The sequence below is a fragment of the Pristis pectinata genome, chromosome 29 (assembly GCF_009764475.1).
Source record: "Pristis pectinata isolate sPriPec2 chromosome 29, sPriPec2.1.pri, whole genome shotgun sequence".
In the NCBI taxonomy this organism is placed as follows: domain Eukaryota; kingdom Metazoa; phylum Chordata; class Chondrichthyes; order Rhinopristiformes; family Pristidae; genus Pristis; species Pristis pectinata.
The window spans coordinates 1,958,900-1,967,789 of NC_067433.1; the positions used below are offsets into that span (position 1 = coordinate 1,958,900).

The following is an 8,890-nucleotide window of genomic DNA, read 5'->3' on the forward strand; positions in this document are numbered from 1 at the left end:
GCAACCAATCACACTGTGTTCCTCAGTGTAGGTGGAGCGGAGTCCAGCTCCACAACTGGTTGGCCCCTCAGACTGAAGGGTTTCACCTTGATGTCTCTCCCACTGCCATGTGGACCTGCAGACCTGGGCCCTGGATTAATGGTTCATTGTCAATCAAAGCATCAGGCGGGGGTCGCAGACACCTTCTCAATCCTAACGTTGGACATTGTGGGAAATGCATTAGCCCACAGGTGGCGGCTCCAGGGCATACGAGGAGTATATTTTGTCCACTGCATCATGATGGCCCTTTGAAAGGTGTCTCCAATCAGTCCCACTGCCTCCTGTTCCCTGCAGCCTGTGGAATTTCAAGGAGCTCCTTTCAGAAATTCCTACAGGATCTGCTACCTCGGCTCTTTCAGGATCGATTCTCGGCCTTTGGCTAAGATCACGTGTTGTACCTGTTCTTATCAGCTTAATATCTGATAGGTCCCTCACGTGATTTTTCAGCATGGACCAGTTGGGCCGAAGGGCCTGTCTCTGTGCTGATGACCCTCTGATTCTGCCCTTTCAGGCAGCACCTTCTGGGTTACAGCAACTTGCTGCGTGGAAATGTTTCTGCCCCTCTCCCCTCTCGTCCTTTGGACAATCTGTGACCACCTTCATTATTTAATAAATCCTCCCTACAGAAACCAGTCTGAGCCCATCCAGGGAACTGAAGCCCCCCATCCTGAGCTGTTCTGGACCAGGACATCTCGAAACACAGCCCCTATAATGGGGCACAACATAACCAGGGGTTAGGACACCGAAATAGCTGGAGGAACTCAGTGGGTCGGGCAGCCTCTATGGAGGGAAATGGACAGTCAGCGTTTCGGGTCAAGACCATTCATCTGGTCTCGGCTGGGACCTGAAGATGGGGCTAACTTCCCTTACACTTGCAGCTAGCGCGGAAAGCTCGACTCTCAGAGGGCGAAGGGTGCTGCCACAATCCCAACGTGATCCCGGCTGTGAGCAGCTGTGGGAGTGAGATGGAGCTGCTTGTTACTGGCTTGTTCTGATGGAACCCAACTCTACTCAATCTTCATGAGCGTTTACCAATAGGAATAAATATTGTACGTTTAACTGCCACTTTTACTTCATTTGATATTTTGTGTAGCGGGTCTTGTTACAGACATGTAGTGTAATGATTGATCCAAGTGTGCGATTAATCCATTAGTGAATCGATGAAAGCCTGAGACTTCCTGCCCAATCCATCCTGCTGGGGGAGCTGGAGGAGGACCATGCCATCGATCTGTGGCAGGAGATGGATGGAGCAATAACCCAGGAAGCGACAGGAGGGCTTCGGTCTGAAGGCATTGATAAATAAGCAATCAAGAGCGACGGGTGACACAGCCAAATGGGACTCGGAGCGCAGGGAGGGCAGGGGAGCCCAGCCCGAGCTATAGAGGCAGTAGGGTGAGAGGGGAGAGGGGCTTATTAAAATGGAATGGGCAAAGGAGAGAAGGGGGACCTGACACCGGGGAGAGAGCAGCCATTGATTTATGCACTGTGCTGATGCTTGGAAAATTCAATATTAACAGTGACAAATGAGGGCTGCTCCTTGGCGGTGCAGCAAGCAGCACTTCGAGCAGCAGAGAAGAGTGTCAAGGTCAGAGGAAGGTCCGACAAAGTTAATCTGCTGGGTGCTGAACTGTAGAACAGAGAACAGTCCAGCACGGGAACAGGCCCTTCACCCCCCCCCCTCATCTCTGCTGAACACCATGCAGAATTAAACTACATCTCTCTGCCTGTACGTGATCCATATCCCTCCACCCTGCACATTCATGTGCCTGCCTAACAGTGTCTTAAACACCAGAATCACGTGTGCCTCCACCACCACCCCAGGCAGCCGGTTCCAGGCACCCTCCACTCTGTGTAAAAAAACTTTCCCCACACATCCCCTTTAAACTTTCCGCCTCTCACCTTAAATGCTTGTCCTCTAGTATTTGACATTTCCACCCTGGGAAAGAGACACTGGCTGTCTACCCTGTCTCTGCCTCTCATAATTTTATGAACTTCTGTCAAGTCTCCCCTCAGCCTCTGACGCTCCAGAGAAAACAACCCAAGTTTATCCAACCCCTCCTTACAGCTCATACCCTCCAATCCAGGCAGCATCTTGGTGAACCTCTTCTGCACCCTCTCCAAAGCCCCCACACCCTTCCTGTAACAGGGCGACCAGAACTGCACGCAGTACTAATGCAGCCTAACCAAAGTTTTATATAACCAGAAGGGGGGAAATAAAACTCCGACACCGTCTGCCCTCTCCCCCACTACAGGCTGGTCCACAGACACTGAGCAGACATTCCACGTGTTCTTGTATTTCTTAATGTGATCTAGAAGGCCATTCAGCCCACTGAGTTTATGCTGGTTCCCAGAGCAGTCCCATTCCCCACTTGTTCCCCTGGAACCCACTCTCCCCACATTCCCACCAACTCCTCCCAGATTCTACCCCTCACCCACACACTGGGGGCAATTTACAGCAGACAATTAACCCACCGACCCGCATGTCCTTGGGGTGTGGATGCAACTGGATTATCCGAGGGAAACCCATGTGGTCACAGGGAGAACATGCAAACTCCACACAGACAGTGCCTGAGGGCAGGATCAAACCCGGGTGGTGAGACACCTACAGTGCCACTGTTGGAATGTGGGCAGTGTGGCAGCCATTGTACACACAGCAAGATCCCACCAGCAGATAACATCCAGTGAGTAGCTTTAGTGATGTTGGTTCAGTGACCAATATTGGTGATCAGACTCCAAGGAGAGGCCCTTCTTCGCAATACCAGCCGTGGACTCCCTGCTATCCACCCGAGGTGTACGGACAACGTGCCCGTACCCTGGGGAGGGAGATCTGCCCCACACCCCAAGGAGGGAGATCCCCCACACCCCACCCTGGGGGGAGAAATCCACTCCCTTCAGTCTGGGGGGACAGATCCACTCCCCACCCTTGGGAGGGAGGATCTCCCACACTCCACCCTGGGGTAGAGATCCCCCACACCCCACCCTGGGGAGAGAGATCCAGCCCCACCCTTGCTATCAGCAGGGACTGAGACCTTCAGGTACAGCTCCAAGGCATCAGTAGAGTTGGAGCTCCCTTCCTGCCTACCAGCATTGTGGGAAAGCCTTCACCAAACCGACGGCAGCGGCGCAGCCCCACCCTCCCAGGGGCAGTTAGGAATGGGCAATAAGTGCTGGTCCTGTTGGCCCACCCCGGACCCTCAGAGTGAAGATAACAAAACCTCACAGAAAACAGAAATGGAGCAGGCCATTCAGCCCATTGTCTGCTCTACAGGAACGGGAGGGGGACATTCATCCCCTTGAACCCAGCCTTCAGATCTCCAGTGGCCCCTGAACCTCACGGTTTTTGGGGGGGTGAGGGGGGGTTAGAGTTCCAGGTGACCCCTGCCCCCAGTGGGAATCTGGCCCGAGCAGCCAAGGCTCGTGCTCAGCTTCCAGCCCCCAGCCTCTGGTCGGGACTCGGATTCAGCTGCAGAAAGAGAGACAATGCAGCGGTGTCAGGAGGTGAGGGAATTACTGCCCTCCCTTGCAGCGGCTCCACTGCTCAAGGACCGACAAATCACTTCACAGCCTCCAATGAATCTCGGCGAAGGCTGTCCAGCAATGCATCATGGGCGGATGTGGCCGAAGGTGACCTTCGTGGCAACCTCAGCACACAATACATAATCCTTAATAAAGTGGCTCTCTTCTCGGCTGGGCCTGTCTCCAGCTCTGATTAATGGGCCTCCTCGTTCTCTCCATTGACCCTGCAGAAGCGGGTGTCCGAGCCCAGCAGTAGCTGCAGCCCGACACGGAGTACGTCCCCCCGCCACCCCCAGCCCAGGTTCAGCCCTTCCCACACAGCCCCTCCACCTTCCCCCCACCAACAGTCCAGTCAGTGACGCACCAACCTTCACCCACCCGCCGGGGTCTGGGCAAACAAAGCAGCTACGGCCTTCTGTGGCGCTCCAGCAACAAGATCCCTGCATTCGTGTAGCAACCTGCATGGCATAAGCCATGAAGGTGAGAGTAGAATTAGATGCAGGATCTCGACCCGGAACGTCGACTGTCCATCTCCCCCCACGGATGCTGCCTGATCCGCTAAATCCCTGCAGCAGACTGTTTGTTGCTCCTGATCCCAGCACCTGTGGCCTCCTGTGTTTCCAGCAGAACCCGGCGTTTAGCCGCAGTAGGAGCTGTCTCCTGTGCGGTCTCCGGATCCCAGCGCCTGCGGTCTCCTGTGTTTCCAGCAGAACCCGGCGTTTAGCCGCAGCAGGAGCTGTTTGGGAGGCAAACAAAGGCTTGGACACAGTCACGGGCTTTCCAGGAACAGCCCAGGAATGGAGAGAGAGGTTCAGGGAGGGAATTCCAGAGCTCGGGGCTCAGGAGGACATGGTCGCCAGCAGAAACCGGGGAGAGAAGGGGTCCAGAATTGGTGGAGTGCGGGAATCTCAGAGGGTGAGCAGGTGAGAGAGAGGGGGAGTGATGGGGGGAGGTGGGAACACGTAGTGGGAATGTGGACACCATGCCTGGACAGTACTAATGAGGACCATGACCAACACCAGAGAGGCAGCAGGTGGAGCCGCTGCCATACAGCTCCAGTGGCCCAGGTTCAATCCCGACCTCAGGCGCTGTCTGTGTGGAGTTTGCACGTTCTCCCTGTGACCACGTGGGTTTCCCCCGGGTGCTCCGGTTTCCTCCCACATCCCAAGGACGTGCAGGTCAGTGGGTTAATTGACTGCTGTAGATTGCCCCCAGTGTGAGGGTGAGGGGTAGGGTCTGGGGGGGAATTGATGGGAATGTGGGGAGAACGAGTTACAGGGGAAATGGGTGAGCGGATGGGATGGCTCTGTGAGCTGGTATAGAAGCGATGGGCTGAAGTGGCCTCCTAGGTTGTAAGTAAATATGGAGAAATGGAAATGTAACTTCACATGATCACTAAATGAGTCTCTGCTATTGCCCTTGACCAGCCCTTGGTCGGTAACAGTGCTGATGTCCTGACATTTGTTACGTTGACGGTTTAACCTACACAAATGTCCCACCCTGGATCCATCCAACATCATCTCTGCACTGCCCTCACCGAGTGAAACCTTCTCTCTCAGTCCGAACAAGGCCTCAGAAACAAAGTCATTGTGTGCATGGGGGATGAATTTTGCCACAACGTACAGCAGAGTCTGCACTCAGCTGGCGGCAGCAGGGAGTATCAGGTCCTCCTGTCGGACATGGAGCTGCCATCACATCTCCCAGGGAAGTCAAGTCACTGGGCACATCACCATGATGGACGACACTGTCCTGAGATACTCCAGCTGTGTGTTGGAGATATCACCTTGGACAGAAGCTTCATCGAGGGGACGGGTCAGTGACTTGGGAAGGTCAATGACAGAGGTTTCAGTAACCTGCAGAGGGCAGTGAGTGGCCTCGCACAGAGATTCCAGGGCGGGACTGAAGCGCGCAGCACAGACACAGGCTGTCCCGTTTCACTGTGGCCCTTGACAAGCTGGTGTTAAATGTACAGTAGATGTAGTCAGGCAGTGCTGGAGCACAGGTTAGGGCAGGGCAGCATCATCTGCAGCATTTGGTTAATGAGCAAGCAGCCCCAAGCTGCTGATGGATGCTTCCCCGCTCCACTACATCTATAACCTTTTCTTTGCCGTATGACTCCCTCATAAATTACATGGGCAGAATAATTAAATGTTGCCTCCTTCTGACTTCTCCATTCTACATCCATGGAAACTAATCGAATCAGCAAGAAACACAGAGCCACACAGCTACCAATTAGTGAGTTTTACCCAGAACCCACCCAGGCAGCATCTGCAGACGAGCAATCCCATCTCGGGAGTGCCTACAGGTCAGGCCCTCAGCAGCAACGTCCTGTACACTCCCAACCAGGGCATCTGAGGTCAGACCGACACTCCTGAACATCCCAACCTAAGGTCTCCACTCAGTACTGCCCCTTTTTTTTAATAATAAACATTTATTCACTAAAAGCACTACAAAAGACAACCAGTGTCAATACACTACATCTAATACAGAAAAGAAGAAACTACGCAACGACATACTACGGTAGAGAATGCAAAGTAATTCTAACGAAACACACACGCGACGCTACACCCGTTAAAGTGACACGTGACACTTCAAATAAGAATCGCGTTCGTACCGTCCACGACACAAGCCATCCCCTGAGGGGCCCACTGAGCGTGGCACTCAGCTAGGGTGCCCGCGGAAACCACATGCTCCCTCTCTAAACGCACCCGCGTGCGCATGTAAGCGCAGAAGACGGGCAGGCAGGCAGACCTGCCGGTACCCTCGGCCGCCCACCGCCGCGTCCCGTGGATGGCCAGATTGGCCAGGCCCAGCAGGAGACCCACCAGGAGATCAGCCGCGTGCCCCTCCCCGCGCCGCACCAGGTGCCCGTAGACCAACAGCGCCGGGCTGAAGTGCAGCCAGCACTTCAGCAGCAGCCCCCGCAGATACTCGAAGATCAGTACTGCCCGTCCCACAGTGTGCCCCTTTTTTTTATATAAAATGTTTATTAGCTAAAAGCACTACAGAAGACTACAAATATCAAATGTGTACATCTAATACAGAAAGGATCATCTAGACAACTACAGAACTTCAGAAATTACTGTAAACTAACACCCGTGAAAACACACATACATCATTACGCACGCTACTGCAACACTCAATACTTCATATCAAAATCGTATTGGTGTCGTCCACAACACACGCGATCACTTGAGGAGCCCACTGAGCGCGGAACTCAGCCAGGGTGCCCGCAGAGACCATGTGCTCCCTCTCCAAAGACACCCGCACGTACACGTATGCACGGAAGACGGGCAGGCAGGCTGACCGGCCAGGACCCTCGGCTGCACGCCGCCATGTCCCGTGGATGGCCAGCTTGGCCAGGCCCAGCAGGAGACCCACCAGGAGATCCTCCGCGCGCCCCTCCCCGCGCCGCACTGGGTGCCTGTAAACCAACAGTGCCGGGCTGAAGTGCAGCCAGAACTTCAGCAGCAGCCCCCGCAGATACTCGAAGAGGGGCTGCAAACTCTCGCACTCTGCGTACGCGTGGTACACCATCTCCTCCCGGCCGCAGAAGTGACAGGCGCCCGGGGTGTCGGTGAACCGGCTCAGGAAATGGTTGCACGGCACGGCCCGGTGCAGCACCCTCCACCCCAGGCCCCTGATGTACAGCGGGAGGTTCAGTACTGCCCCTTTTTTTTGTACAAAACGTTTATTCGTTAAAAAACACTACAAAAACAACCAACAGCAAACATGCTATATCTAGTACAGAAGACACAACCTGGCCGAAACCAATACCCGCGCAACACTACGCCCGCAACCGCAAAACGCATGACACTTCACACCAGAATCGCGTCCGTCTCGTCCACCACACATGCGATCCCCTGAGGGGCCCACCGAGCGCGGAACTTGGCCAGGGTGCCCGACGAGACGGCGTGCTCCTTTTCCAATGACACCCGCGTGTGCACGTAAGCGCGGAAGACGGGCAGGCAGGCCGACCTGCCGGAACCCTCGGTCGCTCGCCGCCACGTCCTGTGGATGGCCAGCTTGGCCAAGCCCAGCAGGAGACCCACCAGGAGATCCGCCGCGCACCCCTCCCCGCGCCGCACTGGGTGCCCGTAAACCAACAGCACCGGGCTGAAGTGCAGCCAGAACTTAAGCAGCAGCCCCCGCAGGTACTCGAAGAGGGGCTGCAACCTCTCGCACTCCGCGTACGCGTAGTACACCGTCTCCTCCCGGCCGCAGAAGTGACAGGCGCCCGGGGTGTTGGTGAACCGGCTCAGGAAACAGTTGCACGGTACCACCCGGTGCGACACCCTCCACCCCAGGTCCCCGATGTATAGCGGGAGGATCAGTACTGCCCCTGGAGCGTGAATATGAACCCATGACATCCTGGTCTGGGTGTAAGGGGGTTCACGTTGGAGTGTGTGCCCCCTGACCTGTGCCAGAGCCCCACGCTCTGCGTTAACCATGTGGTGATGAGCAGCAGCTCACGGTCTGGAGGAGGTGGTTCAGCGAGGTATCTGACCCTTCAGCCTGACTCTCTAGTGACAACAAACCCCTCTCCCCACCTGCTCCCCCAGCTACCCCCGCCGATCCACCCCATCCACCCCCCACCCACTCCCCCACCCATCCATGCCATCCCCCACCACACTCTCCCCTCCCCCACCCTCCCCCAGCTACCCCCACCCACCCATGCACCCCATCCTCCCACCACCAACTCCCCCAGACCCCACCCACTCCCCCCACCCATCCACCCCTCACCCCAGAGACTACATCAACCACACTGCCCTCACTGGCTCTCTTAATCCTCTCCATGAAAAACTCAGTCTAATTAGTTGGACGGGATCTTCCCCGACAAAGCCGTGCTGACTGTCCCTCATCATCTGATGCTGCTCTGTCCTCATCGCTGCCACTGATGTTAGGACCTGCTGCAGCTCTCAACCCAAAACGTGAACAATTCCTTTCCCCCACAGACACTGCTCGGGCTGCTGAGCTCCTACAGCGGATTGTTTCTCACTCTAGATTCCATCATCTGTCATCTCCTGTGTCTCTAATAGTGTCACCAGTGCTGTAGGACCTGACACATAAAAAGTTAGGAGAAGATCTTGCTCTCTGCCCTCCCACAACGTGATAACGAAGCAGAGGAGAAGCAACAGGTCAGCTCTCTCCAGGAGGCGCTCAGGAACTCTTCAACAGTCGCACCTCCTGGGCATGATCTGATCGGGGGTGGTTTCTATGGTGGCAAAATAAAATCCTCCAAGGGGCTTCCGGGGCTATTACCAAACAACATCTGTTGCCCTTATCACTTGGGGGAAATTGCCCCAAGTGTGTAGGTGACCAGCGAGAGGCTCAA

General features: G+C 55.4%; 1 pseudogene; it reads left to right on the top strand.

The window, feature by feature from the left end:
• The first annotated feature begins 399 nt into the window (after positions 1-399).
• On the top strand, positions 400-498 carry LOC127584462 (uncharacterized; annotated as a pseudogene).
• Positions 499-8,890: the final 8,392 nt, after the last annotated feature.